A 21,446-nucleotide genomic window follows, 5' to 3' on the forward strand; every position below is an offset into this window, starting at 1 on the left:
CACGGTGGCGCAGTGGGTTAGCATTGCGGCCTCACGGCGCTGAGGTTCCAGGTTCGATCCCGGCTCTGGGTAACTGTCCATGTGGAGTTTCCACATTCTTTCCGTGTTAGTGTGGGTTTCGCCCTCACAACCCAAAGATGTGCAGGGTAGGTGGATTGGCCACACTAAATTGCCCCTTAATTGGAAAAAATGAATTGGGTACGCTAAATTTAAATTTTAAAATTTTAAAACCTCAGAATTAGATTTTACTGCATGCCATTTGGTCCAACCAATCTATGCTGGTATTTATGCTCAAAGTGAACTCCTTCCACCCTATTTCCTCTCATCCTATCAACAGACAGAATGTAATGCCCTCCCCCATGGTGTGTTTGGTGGGGGGAGTATTTAACTGTGGTCAGGAGGGTGGCGGGTAAGGATTCTGCCACCTTCCTAACTCTGCCTGATTAAGTCCTTGGCGGGAAGGCTGGTGAATGGCTTTCCCGCCCTGCTGCCTGATCGACATTCATCCAGTGACAGATAGGGGGCTCATCACGCAGGAAATCTGAAAAGCAAAGCTTCTGGAGGTAGAGGGGTGGGGTTGACCCTCGTTCAAAGGTTCAAGGGACTCGGCGTCAGGAAATGGGGGGCGCCTGCTGAGATCCACTCACTTACTGCCGACATCCCTCCCACCCTCCCCTCCCATGACCTGCATCATGTTATCACCCTCCTGCCAACTCTCACCTTGACTTAGATCCCTTGGTGATACTTGGCCTCAATGAGTGCATTACCAGCAGTGGCCACTGCCTCCACAATGCAAGCTGCCAACCTCTAGAGGATTGGTTAATTAATAGAAAGCAAAGAGTTGGGATAAATGGGTGTTTCTCTGGTTGGCAATCAGTAGCTAGTGGTGTCCCTCAGGGATCCGTGTTGGGCCCACAATTGTTCACAATTTGCATAGATGATTTGGAGTTGGGGACCAAGGGCAATGTGTCCAAGTTTGCAGATGACACTAAGATGAGTGGTAAAGCGAAAAGTGCAGAGGATACTGGAAGTCTGCAGAGGGATTTGGATAGGTTAAGTGAATGGGCTAGGGTCTGGCAGATGGAATACAATGTTGACAAATGTGAGGTTATCCATTTTGGTAGGAATAACAGCAAACGGGATTATTATTTAAACGATAAAATATTAAAGCATGCCGCTGTTCAGAGAGACTTGGGTGTGCTAGTGCATGAGTCACAGAAGGTTGGTTTACAAGTGCAACAGGTGATTAAGAAGGCAAATGGAATTTTGTCCTTCATTGCTAGAGGGATGGAGTTTAAGACTAGGGAGGTTATGTTGCAATTGTATAAGGTGTTAGTGCGGCCACACCTGGAGTATTGTGTTCAGTTTTGGTCTCCTTACTTGAGAAAGGACGTACTGGCGCTGGAGGGTGTGCAGAGGAGATTCACTAGGTTAATCCCAGAGCTGAAGGGGTTGGATTATGAGGAGAGGTTGAGTAGACTGGCACTGTACTCGTTGGAATTTAGAAGGATGAGGGGGGATCTTATAGAAACATTTAAAATTATGAAGGGATAGATAGGATAGATGCGGGCAGGTTGTTTCCACTGGCGGGTGACAGCAGAACTAGGGGACATAGCCTCAAAATAAGGGGAAGTAGATTTAGGACTGAGTTTAGGAGGAACTTCTTCACCCAAAGGGTTGTGAATCTATGGAATTTCTTGCCCAGTGAAGCAGTTGAGGCTCCTTCATTACATGTTTTTAAGGTAAAGATAGATAGTTTTTTGAAGAATAAAGGGATGAAGGGTTATGGTGTTCGGGCCGGAAAGTGGAGCTGAGTCCACAAAAGATCAGCCATGATCAAATTGAATGGCGGAGCAGGCTCGAGGGGCCAGATGGCCTACTCCTGCTCCTAGTTCTTATGTTCTTATGTTCTCTGATTGGTGACATCTCTTGACGGGCAGGACTTCTGCCCACGGGCCATTGACCCCGGAGAAAGCCTGTCCAAGATAAATATCGTGTTGGCTCCAGCCGGTGGGTGAATCACCCGTCACGTACATTAAATTCCACCCAATTACCTTTTTATTCCTTTTTCCCTCAAATACTTACTGAGCTTCTCATTCAATGCTAATTTAACCCTAACCCTAATTCACCTAAAACCATTCCATATTGTAGTTAGCTCCACATTCACACCTCTCTGACTAAAGAAATATATCCCAAATCCATTATTGGTTTATTAATGATTATATTATATTTATGGCTCATAGTTTTGGACAAGACATAAGTGGAAATCCATTCATATATATATGACCTTTTCAGGTCATCTTTCAGTCAATAGCTGTAGTGGGTTGGATCTTTCCTGATCGTGGTGTAAGGGCCCTTCCTGTTGATTCCCTTATTTCCTATTTCTTTTACTTTGTTGTTATCATTTTTGGTCCATGGCTCTTTAATGGACGTTTAAGTCGAGTACAGGAAGTGAAGAACTCAAAAGTTTCAAAATAGTACACTGTGTTATGAGGTTTTCGTTTATGAACAGAAGAATTTAGACTTTCTGAAACCTGAGAGATCGGAGGGATTTGGTTTGATTTGTTGGCTGGTGGCCAATGGATTGGCCAAGGATCGTATTCTGAGGGCAGCACGGTGGCCTAGTGGTTAGCACAGCTGCCTCACGGCGCTGAGGTCCCAGGTTCGATCCCGGCTCTGGGTCACTGTCCGTGTGGAGTTTGCACATTCTCCCCGTGTCTGCGTGGGTTTCACCCCCACAACCCAAAAATGTGCAGGGTAGGTAGATTGGCCACGCTAAATTGCCCCTTAATTGGAAAAAATAATTGGGTAATCTAAATTTTTTTTAAAAGGATCGTATTCTGCCTGGCAACAGACAGTGATTTGGGCCTGCCTGGTGGGGTGTTATCAGAGAACCTGGGAGAAGGAACAGGCCCTTCGGCCCTCCAAGCCTGTGCCGGCCATGCTGCCCTTCTAAACTAAAATCTTCTACACTTCCTGGGTCCATATCCCTCTATTCCCATCCCATTCATGTATTTGTCAAGATGCCCCTTAAATGTCAATATCTGCCCTGCTTCCACCACGTCCTCTGGCAGCGAGTTCCAGGCACCCACTACCCTCTGTAAAAAAACTTGCCTCGTACATCTCCTCTAACCCTTTCCCCTCGTACCTTAAACCTATGCCCCCTAGTAATTGACCCATCTACCGTGGGTAAAACCCTCTGACTATCCACTCTGTCTATGCCCCTCATAATTTTGTAGACATATGTTACACTCTGTTACACTTTCTCTCTCTCGCTTTCAAATCATTCCTGCCTGCTGTTTCTGAGACTCCAGAGAAGTCCCAAGATCCTGATGGATCTACAGTGAAAACCATTATAGACTGAAAGCGAACACATCCAACTGAAAGCATAGACTAAAGAAAGATCTAACTGGAAGATGTACATCTGAAATGGAGGGCGGGATTCTCCCACAATTGGCGCCAAGAGCTGCGCGAACCACTCCAGCATCGGGCCGTCCTGAAGTTGCGGAATCCTCCGCACTTCAGGGAGCTAGGCTGGCGCTGGAAGGGTTGCCGCCACGCCAACCAGAGGCGAAGGGCCGGCACAGAGGGAAGTTGGTGCATGCGCAGGACTGCTGACGTGTTCTGGCGCGGGTGCCGGCCATGGCGGAGCCTTACAGAGGCAGGCGCAGAGGGAAACTGCCCCCGCAGCACAGGCCCACCCACAGATCAGTGGGCCCCGATTCACGGACCAGACCACTGTAGGCCTCTTTCCCCCCCCCTCCCCTCACCTCCGGGGCATGATTCCACCCCCGCCTGCCAATGGCCCCCGACCAGCGCGGCACAATCCCGGCCCCTGCCCGAAAACCGCCACCGGAGAATTTGGCGGCCGGCATCGGAGCGGCAGGTAGGGATTCACGCCACCCCCCGCCGATTCTCCAACCCGGCGGGGGGGTCGGAGAATTCCGCCCAGAGCCTCTTATCCTTTGACATTTAGTATTATTTTTACACCCCTCTTTCCCCTCAGGGGGGAAAGCGAACTGGCAATTTAATGCCCTTTTTCCAGTTTCTGGGACATCGCTGAAGTTGGAATACGGCTGATCTAAATGTTTGTTAATATGCTGCTTTCGGAATATTTTGAAACGTGCCAGATGTAAATCCTTCAGTCAGCCCATTGCCCTCCCACACAGAATGGGAAGGCACATGCTCCTGTTCCAGCTTTCAATCGCCAAATTTAACCCAAGTAATGCATTTAATACTTTTTTTAAATCGCTAATTTATATGTGTACTTTTTACAGTGGGGCTGGAATTGATCGCGCACCAGCCCAGAGGGTCGTAACAGTGGTACCCTCTCTGTATTGGCCAAATAAATAATGAATTATCTGTCAATTTTTGTCAATATTTTATGGAAAAATGATATGGGCCTATACGACCCACACTCCGTCGGATCCTTATCTCTTTCAAGCAAAAGGGAAATCAAGGCCTGCCGCAAATCTTTTGTGGTAACACCCCCTCCCTATTGCCTCCTCGAACATCCCCACCATCAGCGGTACCAGCTTAATTAACCTTATTTTTTAGGACACTAAGGGCAATTTAGCATGGCCAATCCACCTAACCCGCACATCTTTAGACTGTGGGAGGAAACCGGAGCACCCGGAGGAAACCCACGCACACACGGGGAGGACGTGCAGACTCCACACAGACAGTGACCCAGCCGGGAATCGAACCTGGGACCCTGGAGCTGTGAAGCATTTATGCTAACCACCATGCTACCGTGCTGCATGGTAGCATGGTGGTTAGCATAATTTTTTATAGTATTCCACCGGTAACCCATCCGGCCCTGCCACCTTCCCCGACTGCATCCTCCCAATCGCATCTTTTTTCTCCTGCTGCACTATTGCCCCTTCTGGATTGGATTGGATTGGATTTGTTTATTGTCACGTGTACCGAGGTACAGTGAAAAGTATTTTTCTGCAAGCAGCTCAACAGATCATTCAGTACATTGGAAGAAAGGGAATTGAACAGAATTCAAGAAAGTACATGAGAATACATAATAGGGCTACACAATATATACAATGTAACTACATAAGCATTGGCATCGGATGAAGCATACAGGGTGTAGTATTAATGAGGACAGTCCATAAAAGGGTCGTTTAGGAGTCTGGTGACAGTGGGGAAGAAGCTGTTTTTGAGTCTGTTCGTCCGTGTTCTCAGACTTCTGAATCTCCTGCCCGATGGAAGAAGTTGGAAAAGTGAGTAAGCCGGGTGGGAGGGATCCTTGATTATGCTGCCTGCTTTCCCCCGGCAGCGGGAGGTGTAGATGGAATCGATGGATGGGAGGCAGGTTCGTGTGATGTAGCCCTGTCCCCCTCCCCTAACCTCGGGTACACCAGCCCATCTCCCGGCCTCCCCCAGGTAGCTCTGGCCTGTAGAACCTCTCATAGCATTCCATAAAGACCTTGTTAATCTGACCTGGAGCTACCACCAACTTCCCTGCCCTGTCCCGCGCCTGGACAATTTCCCTTGCCGCAGCCTCCCTCCGGAGCTGACCCGCCAACATAAACTCCATGCTCGTAAACTGCACCCCTTGCTCGCCTCAATTGGCGTACCTCCTTCCTGGTAGATAGTCGGTCAAACCTCGCCTGTAGTTCCTACCTTTATTCCAACTTTGCTGGGTCCCCATCAAGCAGGGATTATACTTAATTTTTTAAAAAATGTTTTTGCTGGGCAGCACGGTTTCCTAGTGGTTAGCACAACCGCCTCATGGTGCAGAGGTCCCAGGTTCAATCCCGGCTCTGGGTCACTGTCTGTGTGGAGTTTGCACATTCTCCCCGTGTCTGCCTGAGTTTCACCCCACAACCCAAAAATGTCCAGAGTAGGTGGATTGACCACGCTAAATTGCCCCTTAATTGGAAAAAATAATTGGGTAATCTAAATTTATAAAAAAAAATGTTTTTCCTGCAGAGCATGAACTAACAGGTGACCAGTCTAATAAAAAGAGACCATTGTAATAAAAAAACAGCAATATGTCAGCATGATGTGCGCTTTTTACATTTAGAAAATTGAAAACGTGAGTTAAAAGTATAATCTAATAATGAGCAATAGAAATCCTTGTATGGGAATTTGCAATTTGATAAAATCGTGGGCCATAACTTCCTGACTCTCCAGCGTAGGATTTGGGGGTACCCCACAGATGCGCTGAAGAATCCCTCTTGGAAGTTCCCACATAAGGGTAGACCCAGCAATTGTCCAGAAGGGCTAGCTTTAAATTGCTAACTTCAGATGGTTCTGCCCGTTTTGCACTCATAGCAGGAGTCGGAAGAAAAGTACTTCTAACTTCAGGGTAATTAAACACCCAGACTGAGGCCCACACAATACACTCCACACCCCAGGGGACCCTACACATCAAACCCCCACCAAGCACACCCACCCCTCCCGAACTGACCTCCAATCGGATTCAACCCACCCCACCCAACCCAGGCCCATCTGAAACCACACCCTCACCTCGACTCAACCTGACGCCCATTGATTCAACCACTACCCCCCCCCCCCCCCCCCCCCCCCCCCCCCTTGCCACCCTGATGAACCAACACATCCCTGCTAATGTCAACCCCCACATCCCATTCATTTACTGTTGGAACTTAACTCCTGTCCTTCAATGGTCCCTTTAAATTCACTTGCTTTAAGGCAGCTAGTGCTGTAAAAAGAGGGATTACTTCGCTGCTTCCGTCTCCTTGCCTGAGTCAAGAAGATTGGACGAGGGTCGGAGTTCATTGGATTTCAAGGTGAGGTAAGTCACCACGGAGTGGCAATCAGCCGGTGATTTCCACACCGAGGAAATTACAGGGGTGTCTTTTGAACTGATATCTACAACATACATACATACATACATACACCACATACGCTCACACCATAACCCTTGGCTTCCTCACCTACCAAAAAGGTAACTCAGCTTTGAATAATTTCAATTACCCAGCCCCTCCCCTCCCCATTGCTCTCTGGAGAGGAGAATCCCTCACACCATTGACTCAGAGAAAAACATTCTCCTCATTTAAATTTTAAAAAGGAAACCTCTTATTCGTATACTCTGCTCCCTAGTCCTAGTCTCTCCTCTCTTATGTAACCTTGTCAGGGAAATAATCCTCATACGTTGGTCACCTGGAGTGCTTTCATTTGAACTCAGTCTGAGAGTTGGAATTGGTAGTTCTTAACAGGGCATTATAAGAACTATAGTCATAATTCCTTCACTAGTTGATCTATAGTGGGAATTGCAGCCAAGTGTTTTCAATCAGCAGAAGTGTAGTTGGAGGTTACCAAAATCATTGTACTGAGCCGACTAAAGTAATTCAGTCAGATATTTAAAAGTCATGCATTAAGTCTTTATTTTTGTATAATATGGACTTCTGGTAACGGCATGTGAGGGCAGGTCGCACAAAAATGTGGCTCTGACAGGGTCCCGGTACTTTGATCCTTTCTGCCCGGATTTTTCAGGGGATTTTGGGTTCTGACCCAGTCAGTGGTGTGAAGAATGGAAAGGCAACTGAGGAATGTCAAAAGCCTCGGCAAAAAAAGTCTACGGGAAATAAACCCACGGCTGGTAGCCCGACAAAGGAATCTGGGGGAGAAAAGGTGGCAGAAGTGGCTGCGCGAGACACTGGCTGGGGTGAGGGCGTAGGAGTTGTAGAAGTTTGGAAGGCAGAGGGATGGGCAATTTGAACGCCAAGGGAAGGAGATTAAAGTACTGTTCAAGACCACCATGGAGAAGGGATTGGGCCCAGTACGGGAGCAGCTGGACAAGACGGTCAAAGCTGTGAAGGAGCAAGGGGAGACATCAAAGGGCGCAGAGGAGGCCTTGTCGAGGCACAAGGATCAAAAAAGGTGTTGTTGGCCTTTTTTGGGCGGGGCCTGGGGGCACTAAAAGATAGGCTAGTGAATGAGAATGATGTGGGGGGAGGAACTGCGACTTGTTGGTCCAGTTTGACAAGGCTCGATGAGTCTGGAATGTTTGTTTGGGAGGGGGTTAGTTGAGACAGCGGGCAGTCTGCCAGCTTGGGGGGAGGTGTGGGGGATGGGTGGCAGGGAGGGGTTAGGAGCTAACCGTTGCCGGGGTGATTTTCTTTGTCTCACCAGATGGGTGGGGCAGGTGAATGTACATCATGTAATTCACACTGTATAGTATTACGTTCACACTGTATAGCATTGTGTCCTTGTGGGCCCTGTCTGTGAGCCGTTGCGCAACTCTGCCCACAGGGGGAGATGAGGAGCTTGTACAGGGCTCCACCCTTGGCTCTGCCCATGGTCCCTCCCACTACCAGAAGTATAATGTGCTGCAGTCTTGTGAGTCTGCCCTCAGTTCTTCTGGTCGCAGGCAGGCTCCGTTGTAAGTCTATTAAAGCCACAGTTTACTTCCTATCGTGTCTCGAGTGAATTGATGGTCACATCAGGGTGGGGCAGGTGGCCACCTTGGTGGGCCTGGTGGTGCTGGAGGAGATTCAGATAGCTTTGAGGCACATACAGACAGGGAAGGCACCGGGGCAGAATGGGTTTCTGGTGGAATTTTATAAGAAGTTTTCAGATCAGGTAGGTCTGTTGTCGTTGGGCATGTTTAGAGACTCTTTGGCATGGAGCGCCCGCCCAGAGACACCAGGGCAGGCATCCATCTCCCTGCTCCTGAAAAAAGAATCCCACAGATTGTGGGTCGTAAGTCTGTTGTTGAGTGTGGTCCTTACCCCCGCGGCCGGGCCAGAATCGAAGAGTCCCCCGCGTTCCCCCCCCCGAGTACCCCGCTAGACGGCCGACAAGCCAGGTCCCGCCGTGATGGACCATCTTCATTTCACACCGGTGGGACTTGCCGAAACCGGGCATCCGCTCGGCCCATCAGGGCACAGAGAATTGCCGGGGGGGCCGCTGCCAACGGTGGGCCGCTGCCAACGGCCCCCGACTGGTGCGGCGTGATCCCCAACCTTGCCCGAAAACCGGCGCCGGAGAATTCGGCAGCCGCGTCGGAGCGACAGGACAGGATTCACGCCCCCCCGCCGATTCTCCGACCCGGTGGGGGGTGGGGGGGTCGGAGAATCCCACCCAGGGTTTTCTTCTGCAGTTCACCTCAGGAGCTGGATGATTCAAAACAGAGTTGCTACACTGCCCTCATTGGAGGGAGGGCACAATTACAGTGTGACAAATCTGCCCAGGCAGCATTGTAAATGCAGACACTGGCATTCACAATGGAAAGGTTGACAAAAAACTGTACTAAAAATTGGACTGCATCAGAAAATAAGATTATTTTACTACAATAGATTCCGAATGTGTGATTGCATATAAATAATGCAGACAATGAATTTTTATTTCTTCCGACCTTTATATAATGCGCCAAAGCAGATTCTGTGATCCAATCTGACCAGTACTCATTGTCACGGGCTGGTTTAGCTCAGCTTGCTGGACAGCTGGGTCATGATGGAGAGTCAGGCCACCAGTGTGGGTTCAATTCCTGTACCGGCTGAAGTTATTAAAGTCGGTCATTCATGCCTTCTCAACCCTTGCCCCTCGCCTGTGGTGATCCTCAGGTTAAATAGCCACCAGTCAGCTCTCCCCCTCAAAGGGGAAAGCAGCCTATGGTCATCTGGGACTATGGCGACTTTATTATTTTATTTTATTAAAATCTATGTTTGAAACTGTCTTAAACCCTTTGTCATACCCCTTGGACAAATCACTGAGGTTCCCAGTAAAATGGGTAAAATGTATCGACCATAAAGATTTGATTCCCTATTGTCACCTTTCATTGTCCTGAGAGTTTTGACTATTTTTCCGCACATTTGAAAGAATTCCTTTAAGACTTGGCAAATGGAGGGGAAGTGTGAAATTGACCATTTTGGCAGGAAAAATAAAAAAAGAAGCTAATGGTCTCAATGATGAGAGGTTGCAGAGGGAGCTATGGGTCCTAGTGTATAAATCACAACAGGTGAGTATGCAGGTACAGCAAATTTAGGGAAGCTAATAGGATGTTATAATTTATTATGAGGGGAATCAATTATAAAAGTAGGAGGTTATGCTTCAGTTGTACAGGTCATTTGTGATGCCACATCTAGAGTACTGTGCACAGCATTGTTCTCCTTATTTAAGGATGTAGTCCAGGGAATTCCTGGATTGGGCAGGTTGTCTTGTGAGGGAAGATTGGACAGGCTAGGCTGTGTCCACTGGAGTTCAGAGGAGTAAGAGGCAACTTGATTGAAACATAGAAGATCCTGAGGAGTCTTGACAGGGTTAATGTGGAGGGGATGGCCCCCCTTGTTGGAAAATCTAGGACTGGGGGTCTACTGTTCAAAAATAAGGGGCTGTCCATTTAGGACAGAAATAAGGAAAAAATAATTCTGAGGGTTAGAAGGAGGCCATGTGGTTCATCAGGTCTGCACTGACGCTCCGAAAGAGCACACTCTTCCCTATTCCTGCAACCCCATCTAACCTGCACATCTTTGGATCCAAAGGAGCAATTTAGCACGTCCAATCCACCTAACCTGCACATTTTTGTACTGTGGAGGGGAGGGGGGGGGGGGGGGGGGGGGGGGGGGGGGGGGTGAGAGAGAGGGGGGGGAGGAGGGAGGGCGGTGGGGGACAGGAGCACCCGGACGAAACCCATGCAGACACAGGAAGAAAGTACAGACTCCGCAGTCACCCAAGGCCATAATTGAACCCAGGTCCCTGGCGCTGTGAGGCAGAAGTGCTAACCACTGTGCCACCCCTATGCCTTTGGAATTCATTTCCTCAGAGGCAGTGGAAGAAGAACCTTTGGATATTTTTAAGGTAGAGCCAGATAGATCGCAAGGTGGTGAAAAGTTATCCGGGGGTAGGAGGGAATATGGAATTAAGGTTGCAATCACGTCAGCCATGAAATAGCAGAGCAGGCTTGAAGGGCTGAGTGGCCTACTCCTGCTCCTAATTCATTTGTATGTATGTTTTATAGCATAGGCTGTCTGTGCAAGTTAGGGAAACAGGGTTGTGAGATAGAAGGTAGTTCAGATGCTCGTGAACGAAATAATCTCAGCACATAATGCACATCACACTGAATGTGACCCACTGGTCTTGGGTGTTCAGCAGAAGGCCTTTTTTTTTCTGGCTGTGCACAGTAAGGGGAAACCCCACCCCCAGACACAAGCAAACACCGGAATTTTGTTTTTGAAACTGGAAGTCTGTGAAGTCTTTGTTGTGGTAGTTTTCTTGAGGCAAATAGGTTAGAAATGCAGAAGAATAATTAGAAGTCATCTTGTTTAAATCAGGTCAAATGGCTGACTGGATGTGCGCTGGCATTGAATGATTTTTATATTGTACCATTCTGTAAGGATAAATTGTGCAGACTGAGTAAAAACAGCACCATATGCTCACATGCTGGTAAAATAAAATGGTTTATCAGTGGTTGGAACAAGAGCGGGCCAAATTAGCTGCTCGAGTCTGTCCCGCCATTCAACGAGATTTGTTGTCAATGTTTCTGATCCGTGACCTAACTTCTGCCTGCGCCCCTTACCCCTTCACATATTTGGAGAACAAAACTATCAATCTCGGTTTTAACATTAACAACGAATCCAGCCATTGTGAATTTGAATATTTTAACTCAGTCTTAAGCAGTTCAGCATTTATATGCAATCTTGTCTGTCTATTTTTCTTGCCTTAAGGTTGCCACACACTTTATGATCTTGTAGGAAAGGCCTGATGAATTGGAACCCTTTCGACCTGGTTTAGTGATTAAACAGTTCCTACATTCTGAAGTGGACAGTTCCAAAATAGTGATGTGGTACGATTCAGGTACTCTGGAGATAAAGATCTGTTCTTTCCAAATATTAATAACTTGGTCGATACATCCAAATTCTTAAAATAGGTTTCCTGAAAAAACCTTGTATCGTGACTTTCTGATCCTTCTAGTTGGCCTTCGACCTGCATTTGCATCCTCTGCGCTTTCCGATTCATTTAATTTAGTAGCTACTCCGGGTCTCCCTCCTCAGCAAGGTATTCCATAGTGGTCCCCCCCCCCCCCCCCCCCCCCCAGCTCAGTAATTCACTGGTCATGCACAGTTAAGGTTTCCTCCAGTCCTATAAATCTTTGTTGGGTCTGTGTGAGAGCGATAGCAAGAACTTTCACATCAGCTCTCAAAGTGGGGGCGAATACTCAGAATCTGTCTCTGTGATCACATTTCCCTGGTGCACACCACCATGTTTGAGTCTGGCTGCTGATCCATGCTAATGAAGATGGCATGCAGCCAACTGGGTAGAAACACGGTTGAGACTACATCATGCTGAGCATTCTGAGTACTGTTTTCATGCTGGCTGTGCTGTGATTTGTGGTAATGTTTCATTGCTCCATGACTTGTGCACTCATTTAAACATCAGGAAAGGTAGTTACTTATTAACACTAGCAATTCAGTGGCCTGGAATACTAAAAATGTGCTAGCGGATGTCTAAGTCAAAGCACATCACTAGATGTCCTTCAAAGCATTATTTAAAGGTAGGGGAGGTGCAGTGGTGAGTTGGAGCACCAATATACAGAGTCAATGAAGCAAGAGGTGTATCACTAAGTTCTCATGTGCCATTGAGCTCACCATTTCTTTTCTGGGAATGTACTGACGAGGAGACAAATCTTTCTAAAGGAACAAATGGTTGGACATTTGCATTATCTCAGCTGGGAGCCTACAGATCTTTGGTGACTTTTGCAAAAGGCCTATAAAATAAATAAATCCAAACTTTTGGCCCAGTGTGAAAGATTTTCCTATTCTGAGACAGTTGCTTGCAATTACATTTATTATTCAGTTTTCTGAAGAATGTATTAATGCAACGGTTAACATGTTAGGTTTTAACGTCTATTTCACTAAATTCTATTCTAACCTGGTGGGCCTTAGATTTCTCTTTGTTGACCATGACAAACTTTGCATCGTCCCTTCCCTGCTATCCTGATGTATACTTTGATCTTGAGTGCTTGAAAATTGTTTAGAATTGTTGAGAGGGAATTCGAGAGCCTAGGGCCCAGGTATCTGAAGGCATGGCTGGTAATGGTGGGACGCCTAAATAGGGAAGCTGCACGAGGTCAGAATTGGAGATCCCGCAAGGTTGTAATGCTGGAGGTTGGAGAGATGGGGAGGGCCAAGGCTACAGTTGGATTTGAAAACAAGGATGAAAATTCTAACTTAAATCATTGCCAAACCTGAAGCTAATCCAGGTTAGCGAGCACAGAGGGTGATAGGTGAATGGGACACGGCTTGAGTTAGGACAGATGCAACAGGATTTAGAATGAGTTTATCGGTGTGAAACGTGTGAAGCCAACCTGGAGAAAATGCTACGGATGCTAGAAATCTGTAACTAAAGCAGAAAGTGCTGGAAAAACTCAGCAAGTCTAACACCAACCATGGATAGAGAAACAGGGTTAACGTTTCGAGTCAAACATGGCTCTTCTTAAGAGCTGAAGAGAGGTAGAAAATCTACTGATGCTGTAAGGTTGCTGACAATAGGGTTAAAGGAACATAGCTGGGAGCTTTTACACAGTATCTAGCTTGCCTGGAATTTGATGCTGATATTGAGAACTCAAATCCGGGAAATGTTCCCACAGCCCAACACTAATACATCATTAAAAGTTTTGTGCTCATTAAAGAAAAATAACGTTGTACCGTTTACCTCACTCACTCTCAATTTGAGGGGGGTGGGCGATCCTACAAAGCAATGCTATGTGGTTCGTATATTCGACCCTCAGGATCCAAACACGGTTTATCTATTTTATTTTTATCTTTTACAGGGAAAGAAAATCACTCACCAATTTTTCCTTCTGATTAACATATTGATAAAGAATCCAAGAGGCAGAAGCTGGAGACGGTCATTTGGCTCTTTCAGCCTTTCATCATTCAGAATTAAACCTGAACTTCTATCTTAGCTGTACCTTCCTGCACTGTTCCGATATCCCTTCTGTTCTTCAGTAGCCAACATTCTACCCCACTCTATGCCTTAATGGGTGTGTGACCATCTTCCCCAAGAAACTGCCTCTGGGAAAATTGCACATGTTTAGCATCAGGTAATCGGCGCGCCAAATCGGCCAGCTTGCTCGCCCTCTAACTCACCTCCAAGTCAAAATCTGTGCCCACTATCTCTGCAAATCCCTTGGATTCAGGTCATCTGGTCCAGGGATGAGTTACCTGGACTGATTTCTCCAGCCATTATTGAGCTTACATTTCTCAGTGTTGGCCAGTCAAGATATAACTGGAGCATGCTGAAGTTATTCCACACAGTGCCTTGATATTTTTAGTTTCCCCAACTAGTGGGAATATTTCTTCACTCACCTCCTCCTCGAAGGAACAACTGAGATAACTAAGATGCTACAACCTGCAAACTGCTATAGCTACTATCAGTTGAGAAATACACACTGGTACAATGGCCTGGATTTTGCACTATGCCATACAGTGGGGCTGTCTGCACCATGGTTATTATGGAAAAAATTCAACAGCACCTTCTGGCATCTGCCCATATGCAGTTAAATGTGGGAATTCAGAAGTTACTGTCCAATGTGCCCTTCTTCTGCTTAAGCTGGACCCTAGCTCATAGTCTCAGCATTGAAATATATGCAAGCTTGTGAGGTTGCTGTACTAGCCCACTATGCACAGAGGGAAAGGTAGTGCTGGTACAGTTGGGTATGTGATTTCTTTTCTGATAGCATGATAGGTCTGAATCACTACTAGACAACCTCTCTGGCACTGAAAATATACCTTGCAAAATGTGAAGTTCCATTCCTTTGTAATCTAATTATTGTTCAAGATTTTAAAAAGTCAAATTAAAATGTTTATTTAACTTACTTGCCTGTCTTAGTGCAATTAAGGCCCAACCTTTGCAGCGACAATGGTATTTTATCAAGATTAGAGCTCACCAATGATCCTTAATAAGAGAGCGAGAGTGGAGGTCGATTGGGAGGCCACCTCCCAGTAGGTTATGCCAGCAGGCATGCTGACGGAATGGACGGGCTCAGGAACCCAATATGGGCCCAACGCCCTCCAGGGAAAACCAGCTCCACCTGCCTCAGTTCTTCAATCTGTTTAGTTGCAGAGACACACTTATGCTTGGTGTGCTGTCGCACGTCATGGATCTCCTGTAGAGGGTGCTGTGGTGTGAAACTCAATAATTACTCCTCGATACTGCTCGGAGGCCAGCCTAATACATCGGAGTGTTGTTCCTTCACCCACCGCAAAGTCTGCTATTTCGACATCCAAATTTATGCTTCCCTCTCTGAAGAAGCATTGACCTCTCCTCTACCACCGCCTGGGTGGCCAGTCAGAATACCGGGTCTCTTGTTCAATAAAATTAACTTCTATTGTGTTTTGTTGCAGGGAATGTTGTTGAAATGGCAGGCAGTGGTGTGACGTACATCGGGTCCCTTTTAAGACAAGGCATACAATAATTACCTGCTCTGGGATCTTATTTATGACCAATGCAAAGTCTAAATACATCTGTCGTAGTCTGTATCTCCCATTCCATCTTACACAAGGGCACATAGCCACCAGAAACATATTCCTGCAGCCTGACATTCCTGGGCACATCAAGCAAAACTAATTAGGGAAATTGTTGTTTTAACTTAAAGCATGTTTAACAAGTGGCTTAATTAAACTCATCTCCCTATAATAGCTACAGTAGAATTGTGCATCCAATCTCCATCTGCGAAAGCAGAGGGACCAAAGTTTCTTATCACCGCTGCACCCGGCCGTTTTCTAGCTTTGGAATTATTAATATACAGCAAGTGAGCTGGACTGCCTTTGCTGGAGTGCTTCTTCACCTGTTTCATAATAGAAGTGGTCCAGGAGCTTGACTGAGGCAGTGGAAATATAATCAAGATATTCTCACCTGGCCAGACCTGTGTACCACTTTGGTCCGAAGACAAGATGGCCCCCTCCCTTCAATGTCTGCCCATTAGCCAGCTGTTTTAAACATTTAGAGTACCCAATTAATTTTTTCCAATTAAGGCGCAATTTAGCGTGGCCAATTCACCTACCCTGCACATCTTTTGGGTTGTGGGGGTGAAACCCACACAAACACAGGGAGAATGTGCAAACTCCACACGGACAGTGACCCAGAGCCGGGATCGAACCTGGGACCTTGGCGCCGTGAGGCAACAGGGCTAACCCACTGCGCCACCGTGCTGCCCTTCATTAGCCAGCTTTTGATCGCTGTGAGAAGTGGAAACCAGAGTAAGCCATTTAGCCCCTCACGCCTGTTCTGCCATTCAGTTAAATCATGGCTGCTCATATGATGATAACCAGTCGGAGCAGGAGTAGGCTAATCAGCCCATCACACATGCTCCACCATTCAATAAGACCATGATTCATTTAATTGTGGCCTCAACTCCACTTTCCTGTCGTCCTCCTCAGGCAGGACTACCTCATCGCTAAGCTCTTCATCTCAGCCTTGAACATATTCAAAGACCAAACATCCACTGCTCATCACAGAAGAGATTTCGAAAGAGAAGAGGTTCCTCCTCCGCTCTGTTTTAAATGGAAGAGTCCTTTATGTTAAATGACGTCGCCCTAATTCTAGATTTCTCTGCAAGAGGAAACACCCTCCCAGCATCTACCCTGTCAAGCCCCCTCAGAATCTTGTACATTTCAATAAAAATCACCCCCTCGTTTTTCTAAACTCCAATGCGTGTAAATAGAACCTGCTCACCCTTTCCTCATGAGAGAATACCTCCATTCCAGGAATCAACCGACTGAACCTCCTTAGGTAAGATGGAGGCAGCAGTGTGGCACAGTGGTTAGCACTTGTGGCACAGTAGTTAGCACTGCTGCCTCGCGGGGCTGAGGACCCGGGTACGATCCCTGCCCAGGGTCACTGTCCATGTGGAGATTGCACATTCTCCCCATGTCACCCCCACAACCCAAAGGTGTGCAGAGTAGGTGGATTGACCACGGGGCAGCATGGTGGTTAGCATAAATGCTTCACAGCTCCAGGGTCCCAGGTTCGGTTCCCGGCTGGGTCACTGTCTGTGCGGAGTCCGCACGTTCTCCCCGTGTTTGCGTGGGTTTCCTCCGGGTGCTCCGGTTTCCTCCCACAGTCCAAAGATGTGCGGGTTAGGTGGATTGGCCATGCTAAATTGCCCGTAGTGTCCTTAAAAAGTAAGGTTAAGCGGGGGTTGTTGGGTTACGGGTATAGGGTGGATACGTGGGTTTGAGTAAGGTGATCATTGCTCGGCACAACATCGAGGGCTGGAGGGCCTGTTCTGTGCTGTACTGTTCTATAAATTGCCCCTTAATTGGAAATTTATTTGAAAAACACAGGTAAGACGACCAAAACTGTACACAGTATATGCCACGTTTGATTTCATCACTGCCCTATATAGCTGTAGCAAGATTTCCCTTCTTTTCAACATTTCATTTCTAAGGCCTTCCTAATTACTTGCTGTATCTGCATGCAAACTTTTTTGTGGACAAAAAAATACAAGGAAATCCAGATGCCTCTGTAAAGCAGTCTTTCTCCATTTAAATAATATTCTGTGTTTTTATACTTCCTGCAAAAGTGGAAACCATCACATTTTCTGACATATATTCCTCCTGCCAATTATTTTGCGCATTACCTGGCCTATCTATATATCCCTTTGCAAATTTTTTCTATCCTCCTCGCAACTTCCTTTTCGACCTATCTTTGTTACATCAGCAAATTTGGCTACAATATAATCAGTCCCTTCATTCTAAATCATTGATGTAGATCGTAAATAGTTGAGGCCCCATCACTAATCCCTACAAGACTCCACTAGTTATTTGCCAACCTGAAAATTGCTCACTTATCCTGACAGTTTCCTGTTAGTTAGCCAACTCCCATCCACATTACTATATTACTCTCAACACCATGAGCCCTTCCGATGTCACTTTTGATATGGCACCTTATTAAATGCCTTTTTGAAATCCACATACACTACATCTACTGATTCTCCTTTATCCACCCTGCTCGGTATATCCTCAAAGAACACTAATAAATCTGACAAATACAATTTTCCTTTCACAAAACCATGTTGTTTCCATGACAATTTCCTAAATGTCCTATTACACATTAAAATTGAATTCTGGCATTTTCCAATGACAGATGGCCTGCTTTGCGGTGTGAAGGTGACCCGTCATTGGCTGGCAGTGGGATCTTCTGGTTCTGCCTTTGTCAATGGGGTTTCCCATTGAATACACCCTCTGCCACTGGGAAACCCACGGCGGGGTGCACTGTCAGTGGGACGAGAAGATCCCACTGGCATGATCAGCCAGAAAGTTCCGGCCAGAGCACGGTGGCCTAGTGGTTAGCACAACCGCCTCACGGCGCTGAGGTCCCAGGTTCGATCCCGGCTCTGGGTCACTGTCCGTGTGGAGTTTGCACGTTCTCCCCGTGTCTGCGTGGGTTTCGCCCCCACAACCCAAAAATGTGCAGAGTAGGTGGATTGGCCACGCTAAATTGCCCCTTAATTGGAAAAAATAATTGGCTAATCGAAATTTATAAAAAAAAAGAAAGTTCCGGCCATTATTTCCTGCTTTGTCGCCCTCCTTTCTCGATTAGTGCTGTTACATTTGTGCTTTTCAATGCCCACTGGGACTCTTTCAGAATCAATGAAATTTTGGAAGATTGAACCAATGCATTCACTATCTCCATTGCTATTTCCTTGAAGATCCTAAGATGCAGGCCATCAGGTCAGCCATTATCATTTCAGAACTCCGACTATGTTTTTCACCAAGGACCGTGATTGTTTTACATTCCTCACTCCTTGGCATGTGCAATGTGGAATATTAATCGTTAGTTTCATCGGCTGGAGGGCAGCACGGTGGCACAGTGGTTAGTACTGTTGCCTACGGCGCTGAGGACCCGGGTTTGAATCCCGGCCCTGGGTCGCTGTCCGTGTGGAGTTTGCACATTCTCCCGGTGTCTGTGTGGGTTTCACCCCCACAACCCAAAGATGTGCTGGTTAGGTAGATTGGCCACGCTAAATTGCCCCTTTTTTGGAAAAATATAATTGGGTACTCTAAATTTTTAATAATAAAAAAAGTTTCATCGGCTGGTGTAATGACTTGGAATCGAACCCGGGTCGTCGGCGCCGTGAGGCAACAGTGCTACCCACTGCACCATCGTGCCACCCTGGTAAGTTCTTAACCACACCGACAATTACTAGACCCGACAATAAATCACATTCCAATTGTACTTTATACAATGGAACTGATCTCCGCTTATCCCATTCACTAACACCTTGGGCGGAATTCTCCAATAATGGGGTCATGTCCCCACGTCGGCGTGAAAACCAGCAGCAATCACTCCGGCGTCAATCGCCCCCGACAGTGAGGAATTCTCCACTTTCTAGTGAGCTAGGTTGACGCCGGAGTGGTTCCTGCAGCTCCAGCCGGCGCCGAAAGGGCCAACGCGAGTTCACGCATGCGCGGAACAGGCGGTGTAGTTCCGCGCATGCACGGGGGTTCCCTTCTCCGCGCTGGCCCCCAGGCCATAGTATGTGTCCCATAGTATCCACTTTGTAAAAGGCTGAGTCACAGTTTAAAAAACAGTCCAAGAAAACAACCAGCTTACACCAGCTGCAACACCACTGCCCTTTCAGGACCAAAGGAACGTCAGAGCATTTTCTTTCTTATGAACTTTTACCAATTCCACCTCCTTCTTCCTGTAACATGTTCTGTGTTTGCACGCTAGAATGTGTACGTGTGTGTGTGTGTGTGTGGTGTATGCCATGGGATTCAGGACATGCCTTAAACTTATACTTTGGGGGTTGCCTAGCTCAATTGGCTCTACGGCTGGTTTCGTGATTATGGAGTGACACCAACAGCGTGGGTTCAATTCCCATACCGGCTGAGAAGGCCCCACCTTCTCAACCTTGCCCCTCGCCTGAGGTGTGGTGACCCTCAGGTGAAATCATCACCAGTCACTTCTTTCTCTCGTTCAAAAGGTGAAAGCAGCCAATGGTCCTCGGGGATGACGGTGAATTTCAAATTTTGATACTTTCACCTGAGTGAGTGTTGAGAATTAAGACTACCTCATTTCTTGACTTGAGATCTGCCTGGCTTATTTCTTCACGTGGTCAAGTACACATCTAATTGAAAAACCATAACTTGTTAAAACAACTGAAACTCTATTATAGCCAGTAGTGGGAAAGAGAAATGTATTCATCCCTCTGGACTTGGTCACAATAGCTATCAATTAAATTCATCTTGTTACAAATACTGCGTCCATTCAGGTAACGGGTCTTTAATTCTGTCTTTTTACATTTTTTTCCGACTCTAGCTTTATTTGCTGGTGCACTTACGTTTTTGCACTCTGTCCCTTCCTGTCACACTCTGTTTATCATTGCTATTGTGCACTGTCTTGTACTTTCTCTTTAACTTTCCAAATATCCTCTTGCGTGAATCCTCCCTCGTGCTATTTTATTTGATGCCCTGTCTTGTACAATTCACCAGTCACTGGTCCCAGCGGGGCTCAGGCAAAGACTGTCACAACAGTACAGCCTACTCTTTCTCTAATATTGGTGCCAGTGCCCCAGAAATCAACATCCATTTCTCCCACGCCAATCTTTGAGCTGCGCATTCAACGTTCTGATCAAATTTATCATATGCACATCTGCTTGTGGTTCAGGTAGTAATCCAGAGATTATTGCTTTTATGGTTCTGCTTTTAGTCCCAAACTGCTCAAACTACCTGAGTAGAACTTCTTTCTCAGTCGGAACTATGTCGTTGGTCCCTAAGTGACTCCCCGAGCCTCGAGATAACCATAACCCTGGCACTGGACAGGCAGTGCCCCTTCTGGCCTCATGCTCTCAACTGCAGAGAACGGTATCATAGAATTTAGAGTGCAGAAGGAGGCCATTCGTCCCATCGAGTCTGCACCGGCTCTTGGAAAGAGCGCCCTACTTAAGCCCACAACTCCACCCTATCCCCGTAACCCTGCAATTCCATCATCTAAGAGCAATTTAGCATGGCCAATCCATCTAACCTGCACATCTTTGAACTGTGGGAGGAAACCGGAACATAGCCACGCAGACACGGGGAGAACGTGCAGACTCCTCACAGACAGTGACCCAAGCGGGAATCAAACCTGGGACTCTGGCGCTGTGAAGCCATAGTGCTAACCACTATGATTCCCCCTTACTGTACTGTTGTAGAACTACACTTTGTTTTGTTCCCCCAACTTGAATGGCCCCTGCACCACTGTGCTGTAGTCAGTTTGCTCATGATCGCTGCAGTACTAGCCCACATAAACTGCAAGAATATCAAACCTGTTGGATAATGACAAGGCTGAGGCCACTCTATTGCTACATCCTGGATCCCCATAGCTGACTCTCTGCCAGTCACAAGCTCCTTCTGTTCCTGGGCAGGCACCAAATGTGAAGAATGGAACCAAAGGAATGTGACTGCCTCCTGGAGCAAAGCGTCAAGCTAACTTTCACTGCCCCTCCCCCCTCCCCCCCCCTCCCAACCTAACCGATCACA

The sequence above is a fragment of the Scyliorhinus canicula genome, chromosome 20, assembly GCF_902713615.1.
Source record: "Scyliorhinus canicula chromosome 20, sScyCan1.1, whole genome shotgun sequence".
Classification (NCBI taxonomy): domain Eukaryota; kingdom Metazoa; phylum Chordata; class Chondrichthyes; order Carcharhiniformes; family Scyliorhinidae; genus Scyliorhinus; species Scyliorhinus canicula.